The following is a 12,950-nucleotide window of genomic DNA, read 5'->3' on the forward strand; positions in this document are numbered from 1 at the left end:
CTAGTTACTTCCCGCCCACCATGTATATATAGTGCGTCAATTAAGATACTATGTCATCCGACGTCTGTTGCGGTTGTAAGGAGAACGTGGAAGAAATTAAACACACGATTCCTTGCTTCGTGTTCAGCTTCGGTCCTGTAGAATTAGCGTGCTGAATAAGAATCTACTTTCGTACCGCCACGGAAATCGCGGTAGGACACATTATTCTTCAGCGCCGCTATCTCGCAACGGAGCAAGGAAAGTTCACTGTCTCGTCGATACCAAGGTGATCAAAGAAGGAGCGCTAGCGCAACTAGGCAATAATAGAACATTGCATTGACCCAGGTGTTGTTGTTGAAGGAATCGTCCTATTAAAGTAATTATTGTAAAGCAATACTAGTAGTCAACCGTTCAAACTGATAAACTATAATACTGTAGTATCGCAAAATACTTTGTTTTGAGCTGTTTACTGTGAATCATCATCTGAAGTTGATGAAAGATGACGAAGAAGACTGAGCCTTACTTTTCAACAAATAATAACAGTTAAGAACTGGGCGCTGGAATTATTAGGCGTAATTACCTTTCATGTACGACCACATAAGAATAACGTGGGGTACGTTCCCCAGACTGCAAGAAATCAGATGAAAACATCGAAAAGGCGCACAAATGCTGTTGGACGATTAAAGTGTAACACATATCTGACACTATTTATATGGATAGAAGACAGGCGCAGTACACCAAAACAGGTGAGGCTGAATATATTTGTCGGAAAGGTTATGACAGTTGTTTTAGGGTTGCAAAATCGGTTAATTATTAACAAAGACTGAACCAATAGCTACAGAGTACAACACATATCTTCTGAATCGAACGACTGAAACAATATGCGAGATGCAAGGTGCCTGGTTTGCAAAATAATTAAATCCTCTTTTGATCATGTCAGAGTGCCTTCTCATGAAGGTGCAAATGCAGTGTGAAAACTGATGGGTTTGAAACGCGATCTGTGGGAACGTCCATCAAATTCGCTAGATTGGAGAACTTTAAAGTTCCACCTGTGACCACGTGTGGGTAGAAAATGTTTTGAGTGCAATGAGTAGGTTGTGGCTACCGTAAATGAGCGTCCTGGATCGCACATAGGGAACGGACTATGCTGGCTGCAAATCGTTGAGGTAAATGCACTGGACAGAGAGAAGACAGCTTCGGAAAGACGTGTGTCAATAACCGGTAAATAGGTAGGTTATTTCTACCTGGTTGCAAATTTTTGACTTTGTCCCTCTTTTGAATTTTCTTCATAGTCTAGTCCACGTATGGTGCCTGAAGGCCTAAGATATAGGCTTGTAAGTATACCGTCTGAAGGAGTCTTCACACGCACTCGGCTTTAGAGATGGCCAGCAACAGAGAGTGATACCTTCTGAGATCTTCAGCTCTTGGTTACTCTTGTTAATTTGTTCCTCTTCTAGTCCATGTTCGTTATTCCCAACAGGCCTCTAGTCCATTTCCTGTTGGAAAATTAATGTTTTGTTAGGTTTACGCATTTATGAACTAAACTCACTGTCATAAGTTTGACATTGCTTTTATACTTTCCGTTTCATGCAAGCTGGAAATCACTGTTTGAGTAGAGCGTTCAAGTCGAAGTCATGTTTATTTGCCATTTATTTTGATGAATTTCCATCGGCTCTTCATTTTCAATTAAGCTAAGGGCATGAACTCGTCAATTACTTGAACGACGGCGTTGTTCTAATTGTTCTACTTACAAGGGGCCGACGCCTACACGTCATCACTGGTTTTGTCCAAATTTGTGGTATATGCGAGGCTTGGGCAGAAACGAGCTGACGGAAGTGGGAGCACTAGATGGACAAGCGAATAGAGAAGAAAGCATTTTTGGCGCGGGTCGTGCGAGAAATGAGCCTTTTATGTTAGCGTAGTTTCTAGGAAGAGTTTGATGCAGCGGAAAGAGCACAGACCAGTAATCAGAGGGTCGTCGGATCGAGTCTCAAGGAGGAAACTTTTTTCTTTATTCTCAAATTTTACGTTACTTACATTACAAATAAACCGAAATAGTGCTCAATATATTGTGCTTATTATATTCTTAATAAAAGGCATAAAATGAGAGACAAAATCTGGGATTGAAAATAATTTACAAGCAAAGATTGTACTTGCATCATCCATAAGGACTCTGCAAATAACTTTCCAAGAAGGGACTGTGATTAAAGCGTACAGGACTTCCATGAGTTTCATTTTTACTTTCGGGCAGACCCCGGCAGCTGCACGAAACAATAGGTTCCCTTGTTTTTAGGATGAATATCACCGTAGCACGTGTAAACCAACCATTGTAAAGTAATAAAAAAAGAATAATTTCATGTACGAAATTCTCGTATATGCCTTAAAATCTCTTCCTGGAAACTTATTTGTGATCTCAAATGTTTCTTTGCATTTACTTCTAATGATATTTATGAAATATTAATAAATACAATATATTGAGCATTATTTCGTTTAATTTGCGATATAAATACCACAAAAATTGAAAATATAAAAGTTTCCGCGTAAGGACTCGACCCCATGACTCTCGGATCACCGTTTTGTGTTCTTTCCGCTGCGCCAACCGCTTCCTAGAAATAACGCAGAGATAAATGGCTTATGCCTCTCCCGACTGCGCCCATACAAATGCACGGTTGGCCGTCTGGAGATTCCATTTCTGTCACTTTCATTTCTGCCTGTAAATTTGGACGGAATCGGTGATGACGAGTAGGCGCCGTCCATTTGTTAGTGTTCTGTATTTTGAAAACTATACGCAAGAGATTATCAGCTTCTGGTGATTTCACTGTATTCTTTATTGTTCCATTCAATTCATGACGCTATCGGTTTCGGGGTCATATGACCCTTCTCAGTGACCTTCTAGAGACACATTTTTGTAAAGAAGTTCTGAAAACTGTAGGCGTAACTGTCGCCTCTTTTCTGTAATCTTGTGAAAAATGTTCGTTGGCGCCTAATCTGCTACCCTGTATTTATTACAAAAGGCGAACTGTAGCTGATTTTCACATCTAGGCACGACGACAATTTTACGGAATGGATAACAATAGATTCACAATCAAGATTTCAAACCTAGCACTATCGATGAAAAATGTCTATAACTGCGTAATATAAAAGATTATAATCTAAAATTAACTGGAATTCACAAATAAATCGTTCATGATCGATGAAAAATCAGAACTCTATTTAAAAACTCAGATATGATTGGAAACCAGCACTCAAAATACTAGATGGATAATAAGAAAAACGGAGAACGCATGAAGAGATAAATACAGTGCCCCTCCCCCCCCTCCCAAAAGAGAGAAAGAAACTTCACGGCTGGGTATGGTATGTGATGTTGGTTTAGTCATTACAAAATCGAATCAAAGTAACAAATAATGACGTTGCACTCCATTTGGCCTGGATGCATGCACTGATTCGGTTGGGAAGGGTGTCGAAAAGCCGTTCTAATCCTCTCCTGAGTGAACTGGCCGACAACTGTTGTAACTGGTCCTAGATATCTAGGATAGTAGCACTGGAGAAGTAGACATCCGAGCATGTACAGCACATGTTCCTTCGCGGACAGATCTGAGGATCTTGCTGGCTTGGGAATATCTCATCACCATGCAGACAATTCGTAGAGGGACATGCCGTGTGTGGACGAACGTTGCCCTTTTGGAACATGGCGCGACTATATCGGTCCACGAGAGGTAACGCATGATGATACAGGATGTCTATTACTTAACCGTTGTGGCGTCAGGTTTGCCTCAATCACTACCAGCCGGGAGCATTAGTAGTACACGACTGCTAGGAATAACACCTCTGTGCCTCTCTGGAACATTGGAATAATGCGACCTCTCTGCAGGTCGCGGCCAGCCTCGATGATGTTGGTCGCTTGGGGTAGTGCGGAGCCACGATTCATTATTGAAGACAATGCGACGCCAATCAGCAGCCCACGTTTCCCGGTTACTGCCCCACTCCAAACGCAGCCGTTTATGTTGTGTTAACTGCAGCCCACGCTCGGGATGGTAATTCCATAGTCTGGATACTGCTAGTCTCTCAACAGTGGTGCGGGCAGACACAGATTGTTGCCGAGAGTCCGTTTCTGGTTCCTGGATGGCAGACGCAGATGTGAAGGGGTCACCACCTGGTTGGTGCACAATACGGAGACCCTCCCTTGTGATGATGAGACGTGACCGACTGGAATCTGGATGATGGGTCTGCGTGCCCTCACGTTCCCACTGTCAAGTCCGAATGCCCTACAAATCTGGATACTGAAAGGTTCGACCTGCCGGCCAAAAGGAGATACGAGATGAGGCGGGTTTCAAACGCTCAGCTGCCGGTAACGCTGCGTGTCCTTCACAGCGATCACTCACGATTCTGACGCTGTTCACTCCCCTTACACTCCTTACTATATCAACACTAAAAACGAACAACACTACTGAACTCTGGTGGCTGTTCTACCTGTCACAGAAAATTATAACTCTACTTACAGACCTGGTGTGCACATATTATAGTGACTTTCAACCACGTCTTCTCAGCACTTCACTTTTAGGTAAGATATTGCATTTTATATGGAATTGCAGCATCCCATTTCACTTATACAAAGACTATAATCATATACTTTGTAGAAATATTACCGCATTAAAATATAACAGAGTAATTGATACTTTTGTGGTTTTCAAATGCATTGTGGAAACCAGTGAAACATCTAGAGGCAAGCTATAGTTTCACGTGTCACGCAACAGAAGAGATAAAATACGGAGAAAAGTGGAGAGGTAATTTAAAGATGAAGCACGGAGCGCTGACACAGTGGCACATATAAGGGGCGTTCAAAAAGAAACGGGCCGGGGGATAGTTACAGAAACCAGTACCTGTATGTTAGAAGTATTGACCCTGGCTGTTGAGACACTTGTGCCACTGTGACACAAGGTGGTGAATGGCTGTCTCATAAAATTCCCGGAGCTGCGATGTTAACCAGTTCCGCACGTACAGCTGGACGTCGTAGTCCGAGATGAATCGTTTGCCCCTCAGAGGCTTTTTAAGGGGACCTAAAATGACGTAATCACAGGGAGAGAGGTCCAGACTGTATGGAGGGTGGCCGAGAACCTCCCATTTGACTTTCTGCAGAAGTGCGGTGACTGCGTTGGCCGTATTAGGGTTTGCATTGTCATGGAGAAGAATGACCCCACGGGTGAGATTGCCTGGTAGTTTTGATTTGATCGCTTGGCGAAGCGTGGTCAAAGTTTGCGAGTAACGCTGGACATTCACTGTCGTCCTGTGCTGCAGGAAGTGAATCAGAAGTGAATCATATTTGGTCCACTTAAAAATGCTCTGAGGGGCAAACGATTCACCTCGGACGACAACGTCCATCTGTACGTGCGGAACTGGTTAACATCGCAGCCCAGGGAATTTTATGAGACAGCCATTCACCGCCTTGTGTCATAGTCGGAAAAATGTCTCAACAGCCAGGGTCAATACTTCTAACATACAGTTACTGGTTTCTGTAATTATGTGAGCCGTACTAAAATTTGCTGTTTTGAAGAGCGCGCCGCAGCGCGTAGTGTAAAGGAGGCCCCCTCCGTTTCTGGCGGTGGCGCCGCTGTGGCAATCGCTGCTTTTGTGTCTCCCTCCGGTGGGAAAGGAGAAAAGTTGCCTGTTCACGTGCATTGAAGGGGCGCTGTGAGTTAGGCAGTGGGTCAGTGTCAGTCAGTCGGAGGCAGTTGGTCAGCCAGGTGAGTCTGTGCGTCTGACAAGGGAACCTCCCCATCGCATCCCCCTCAGATTTAGTTATAAGTTGGCACAGTGGATAGGCCTTGAAAAACTGAACACAAATCAATCGAGAAAACACTAAGAAGTTATGTAGAACTATGAAAAAACAAGTAAAATATACAGTTTGAGTAGTCCGTACGGAACATAGGCAACATCAAGGATAGCAGGTTCCCAGGAGCGCAGTGGTCCCGTGGTTAGCGTGAGCAGCTGCGGAACGAGAGGTCCTTGGTTCAAGTCCTGCCTCCAGTGAAAAGTTTAACATTTTATTTTCAGTTTATGTGACAAACTCTTACGTTTTCGTCACTTTTTTGGGACTGATTATCACATCCACAAGAAAACCTAAATCGGGCAAGTTAGAAGAATCTTTTTACCCATTTGCCAAGTGTACAAGTTAGGTGGGTCGACAACATATTCCTGTCATGTGACGCACATGCCTTCACCAGTGTCGTATAGAATATATCAGACGTGTTTTCTTGTGGAGGAATCGGTTGACCTATGACCTTGCGATCAAATGTTTTCGGTTCCCATTGGAGACGCACGTCATTTCGTCTACTAATCGCACGGTTTTGCGGTGCGGTCGCTAAACACAGACACTAAACTTATTACAGTGAACAGAAATTTCAATGAACGAACGGACAGATCATAAGTTTGCGAAAATAAGAAATTAAAATTTTAACTCAGGGGCTGACTTGAACCGCTGACCTTTCGTTCCGCAGCTGCTCACGCTAACCACGGGACCACGACACTCTTGAACTCTAACTATCCTAGATGTTGCATATCTTGCACATAGACAACCCAGTTTGTATATTTTGCTTATTTTTTCATAGTTCCATACAACTTCTTCGTGTTTTCTCGATTTATTTGTGTTCAGTTTTTCAAGGCCTATCCACTGTGCCAACTTATAACTAAATCTGAGGGGGGTGCGATGGGGAGGTTCCCTTGTGAGTCTAGTCAGTTGGTCAGCCGGCTCAGTGTCGGGCAGTCAGTGTCTGTCTGTCTGTCTGTCGGTCTGCCGTACGTTAATAGCTGTCTCTGTCATGTTTGTCGGATTCGTTGTTAACGAATTTATTAATTAAAGGCCGAATTCTTAAAATATGTTTCTATCTTTCCTGTCATCTTACCGAGGTGGTGTATGTGTAATGTAGAGCATGTTGTACATTTTATGTAAGTCTGCATTTTATGGGTTTTATTTAGTCATTTTAGGTTATAAGCTTGCCACCCATGCACCGTAAGAGTCCTTTTAAAAATTGCACTTTCGGTGGCAAATAATTTGAGGGTTGTACCATTTCCATTCCTCTTACGGGGTGCATTGTTTACATGTTTGTGTGAGTTGTTAAAATTTTTTTGTTTAAAGTAATCTGGTGTGTTGCAGACTTGCACCAGTGTACTCTTTCAGAGGTTGTTGTGAGCGGTCATGACTGCGGCCGTGTTGAAAGGGAGCAGGCAAGCTTCTCAGCCCGAAGGCTCCTACTGTTAATATTGTTCCTTGCCTCTAAATAAAACTGTAACTTTCGAGGTTGATTTTCTGCTTATAATTTTAAATCTGTTTTGAAAAAGGTTTTAGGAATAAAATTCACATTTTTTAACAGTAATTTTCCATCAGTTACTTCCTGGCAACTACTTCCACGTTCACCTAGTGTGACTAAATGTGTCAATGTTTTTGATGAATCTCCAGTAAATAAAGTAAATTCTTTAAGAAAAGATTTTGCAAGTACAAATTCAACGGTTCGTTTCTTTTCGAACGCGCCTTATAAAACGGTAATGTCAGTCCTGCCTTGCTGACTGACTGGTGAGCTACAAGCAGTTGCTTGTACAGTTTGTAGAGTCTGACCGTTGACTGGTAGAGTATGGGGAAGGCTTGTGCTCGGACTGGCCTCTGGTGGGGACTGGACTGCTCCTCTAGCGATTGCGCCACGCTGAGGCGCCGCTGTTGCAATCGACAGACGTGGGCCGCCGCGGCGCGCGGCGCTCCTCCTCGCCGGAGTCTCGCTTCGGCCTGAGCAGCCCAGCTGAGCCACGCCGTGGTGAGCGGCCGCCCACGCCGAGCGCGCGGCCAGGTGGCCCGCCTCCTTATTTATTCGCTCTATTTCTGCGGTTTCGCGGCTCCTCCGAGTTCCAGCGGCCTGCCTGCCGCCATCACTGACCACATTAATTTGTACAGCGGTCACGTAAGGCCTGCGCTGCGGCACAAAATAACCGCCACGTTTTGATCCGGCGCAGAAGCCGAACGACCGAGCGAGTAACCGTACTGTTTAGCACACTATACCCGCATCGAGGAGGGTGACGGTTCGAGTCCCCCGTCTTGTCATCCAGATGTAGGTGTAAGGCAGTATTCCGATGTACACCGTCTTATCAAAAGTAACCAGAGGCATCTGTGTAACTAAGAACTGACCAATAGATGTCAAGAGAGGTGGACCCGCCGGAATAAAAGGTCAGGGTTATTATCAGTGAAGTCCGCTGCAAAGGATAGGACGGTTGAAATAGCTGTACCCTGTCCTCATCACATCACCCTCGCTGCCACCATATCTCGGCCCATCATCTACAAATGCCTCATACGACCACTACATGAATACGTGGCACAGAGAAGGACGTAAGGGATTGCATTACAATGAATCGAAAACACTATTATTGTGTGCTCAATCTAAGGTATATATACCAGGAATATCCAGATGATCTATCTACAATATGATGCTGTTAGTAAAAACTTTTAATATATGCAGTAAGAAAAATTACACATACGAGGGAAAAAGTTTTTAGTAGGAAGATGTTTTAATCTTATTCGACATAGTTCATAAACTGACCACAATGGGCGTAATTATTCACAGCTAAACATGCCATTTTCGTGCTATTATTTGTAGACCGGAAGAATTGAACAGGAAGTGAACAATCTCTCGAATGTGACTATAAATAATGGCCTTATTAAAGACATGACTGACACACCATTTAAAAAGAAAACCAATAAAATAGGTCCCAGTTCCGAAGAAGAAATAATCTTATTTTGGGAGATGAGGGATAGAGAGGAACTGAAGAAAAATAAAGTTCTTTTATCCACGTATTTATTCACCGCTATTCAGAAAGTAGCTGACAGGCTTAAGAATACGGCAGCGAGAACAAGTTACAGGAACAATAATAGTTTACAACGCCCACTGCGAAATACATCACGTAAACCAGAACCTTTCTCACAATAAGGCATATATATTATAGACTTTTTAAATATTGATTACATGAAAATTGAACATATGTAAAGCGTCTATACTAATAAAACAGGAAATACACTCCTGGAAATTGAAATAAGAACACCGTGAATTCATTGTCCCAGGAAGGGGAAACTTTATTGACACATTCCTGGGGTCAGATACATCACATGATCACACTGACAGAACCACAGGCACATAGACACAGGCAACAGAGCATGCACAATGTCGGCACTAGTACAGTGTATATCCACCTTTCGCAGCAATGCAGGCTGCTATTCTCCCATGGAGACGATCGTAGACATGCTGGATGTAGTCCTGTGGAACGGCTTGCCATGCCATTTCCACCTGGCGCCTCAGTTGGACCAGCGTTCGTGCTGGACGTGCAGACCGCGTGAGACGACGCTTCATCCAGTCCCAAACATGCTCAATGGGGGACAGATCCGGAGATCTTGCTGGCCAGGGTAGTTGACTTACACCTTCTAGAGCAAGTTGGGTGGCGCGGGATACATGCGGACGTGCATTGTCCTGTTGGAACAGCAAGTTCCCTTGCCGGTCTAGGAATGGTAGAATGATGGGTTCGATGACGGTTTGGATGTACCGTGCACTATTCAGTGTCCCCTCGACGATCACCAGTGGTGTACGGCCAGTGTAGGAGATCGCTCCCCACACCATGATGCCGGGTGTTGGCCCTGTGTGCCTCGGTCGTATGCAGTCCTGGTTGTGGCGCTCACCTGCACGGCGCCAAACACGCATACGATCATCATTGGCACCAAGGCAGAAGCGATTCTCATCGCTGAAGACGACACGTCTCCATTCGTCCCTCCATTCACGCCTGTCGCGACACCACTGGAGGCGGGCTGCACGATGTTGGGGCGTGAGCGGAAGACGGCCTAACGGTGTGAGGGACCGTAGCCCAGCTTCATGGAGACGGTTGCGAATGGTCCTCGCCGATACCCCAGGAGCAACAGTGTCCCTAATTTGCTGGGAAGTGGCGGTGCGGTCCCCTACGGCACTGCGTATGATCCTACGGTCTTGGCGTGCATCCGTGCGTCGCTGCGGTCCGGTCCCAGGTCGACGGGCACGTGCACCTTCCGCCGACCACTGGCGACAACATCGATGTACTGTGGAGACCTCACGCCCCACGTGTTGAGCAATTCGGCGGTACGTCCACCCGGCCTCCCGCATGCCCACTATACGCCCTCGCTCAAAGTCCGTCAATTGCACATACGGTTCGCGTCCACGCTGTCGCGGCATGCTACCAGTGTTAAAGACTGCGATGGAGCTCCGTATGCCACGGCAAACTGGCTGACACTGACGGCGGCGGTGCACAAATGCTGCGCAGCTAGCGCCATTCGACGGCCAACACCGCGGTTCCTGGTGTGTCCGCTGTGCCGTGCGTGTGATCATTGCTTGTACAGCCCTCTCGCAGTGTCCGGAGCAAGTATGGTGGGTCTGACACACCGGTGTCAATGTGTTCTTTTTTCCATTTCCAGGAGTGTAGATTTATATATTTTTGTAGTACAAGCTCAACACTGACCACAGATAAATGAAGAAACACAGCCTGCATCACAGATTCCTTAATTAATGACTAACGGTTTCTGTGTGCTCTGAAAATCATAAAGTCTAAGTTAAGTAACGAAAAAGAGGCGATAAAATAAAAATTACGAAAGTATCACGTTATAAAGAAGGCCATCAAAGGTAGCACAAATAACTTCATAACTTTGTGAAGGCGCTGCAAGGGGCAGTTTGTCAACGGCGGTACGAACGACATAAAACTAACGTAAAAATATAAAGGATGCATTGGGGAAAAATTGTATAGTAAGTCACGCGACATGTGTAGAAGCCGTGGTATAGTACACTGATGCAGTGTGAAGGAGATTCTTCCATCATAAAGTAAAAGTAATTAATAAGGCCTTTTTTTTTAAAAAAAAAGATAATAGTTCCTCAGACATGGCATCGATCTCGTTCAAATGGTTCAAATGGCTCTGAGCACTATGGGACTTAACAGCTATGGTCATCAGTCCCCTAGAACTTAGAACTACTTAAACCTAACTAACCTAAGGACATCACACAACACCCAGTCATCACGAGGCAGAGAAAATCCCTGACCCCGCCGGGAATCGAACCCGGGAACCCGGGCGTGGGAAGCGAGAACGCTACCGCACGACCACGAGCTGCGGACTTATATCTCGTGTCAAAAAATTATTCGAACATCACGTACATATCTAAATATTGAAAACAATTTAAATTTTATTTTAGTTCAAGTGGTACACCTTTTAATCCTTTCTCTCATAATTATCTTCAACAGGCTTGGTACACTTTAATTCCGAGTCCTGCAAATATCGCATCCAGAATATGCCCTTTACTGAAATAAAATGAGTAAAATAAAGCGAAGTTAAACTGTTGTAAGACCTGTCAGATAAAGTCTGATACAGCAGAGTGTGGCAGCTTGGTGAAAGTATGTGACTGCAGGCTTTCTCGCCGTATATCAGCAATGAAATCTTCTCGGATTATAAGCCGAGCGGAGTCGTCGTCTTCTCGCAGAATTTCAGTGGATTCCATATCCACAATCTTCAGGCGAAGTGAAGATGATGGCTACGGAATCCGTTGAAACGTTGCGACAAGACGCCGACACCACTCGGCTGATAACCCGAGAACATTTCATAGTTTCGTGAAACACAAATTTTTGATATGTAATGTGCAATTATTTCTTTTACAAATTAAATTTTACCAAAAAGTAAAGAAATCGATCAGCCACTATTAATAATGCTATTTACGAAGTAGAGGCATTACTGGTTTGGAACTGACAGAATCATCCTCAGACGATTGTTCACGTGGAAAAATGCGTTTAGCTCGTGCTGTACAGGTGATGTTGGCTGTTTTACTTTCTGGTTAAAGTTCCTTGGGGTATTGGTTCTCCACACCAAAAAAATTCATGCAGTAAAAAATGATTACTTTCCTGTAATTGGACCTAACAATGAACTAAAATAACCTAACAAATCAAGACAAGGACTGATTTAGTTTTGTGTTACTTGCATTTAACATCCTGCTTCATTTTGTAGCACCGTCCACTGGTTTCGAAGAAGTTCGTATTTAGCAGATTCAAGCTAAGAAGATTCAAGTAAGCAAGATTCATTTTTTTTCTAAAATTCGAAGATGCAGACGGTGTTGAGCAATTCCTAGAAGGCGATTTACGAGGAAGAAACTTTGTCAAAGAATTTCTTTGTGATGGAAGTTACGGTTTGTACATGAATTTTACAACTGAAAGTCCGCAGTTAGTTTCAATATCGACTGATATATTTCTGTCTATATATGGACTAAATTCCATAAATTTATGGTGATTTATTCTTACTATGACAAGATTCAGTATCAGTAATTTGTTTGCAACTGTCATGTGAATTTCAATGCCCTTGTCGAGCCACATTTATTTCAGTTGTAACAATGTTGTTTTTATTGTAAACGTGTTGAAATGGGGAGACACATCTCTGGTAACACAAATCATAACGCTATCACTTTCTTTTCTGCCGGTGAGGAGTACTTTACGAACAAACATCATTTCTCGACGGAAATTTAAGAACCTGGTTACTGTTGGCGTCTGATTACGTGTCATCGCAACTCACAATGTCTCGCCCTGGTGGGATGGGGACCACTTACAGAGTTGTACACAAGCAGCTGAGCCGTGTTTATAGTGGCCGGTGTTCACAAGAACTAAGATTCGTCACGAATAAACAGAAAGATTCCAATTTAGTTGTCCCTGAACGGCGAGGTCGCGACACCTAAACAGTTCTACGAAAAAAAGCAGTATAGTTCGCTCTCTCTGAAAGCTGAATCTACAGCCATTGCAGTTGGATACTATTGTTTTTGCGTCACCATTACATTTGTAACTTTACGAATTCGACATCTTATCCACATTGTTTTCGCTCTCAGGCTTACCATAGCCGCCACCAGCAAAGAGTTATCTCGAACGCAGCGCCAGATTACTCTTTAGCACTTACT

This window comes from Schistocerca cancellata, chromosome 2, assembly GCF_023864275.1.
Source record: "Schistocerca cancellata isolate TAMUIC-IGC-003103 chromosome 2, iqSchCanc2.1, whole genome shotgun sequence".
Lineage (NCBI taxonomy): Eukaryota > Metazoa > Arthropoda > Insecta > Orthoptera > Acrididae > Schistocerca > Schistocerca cancellata.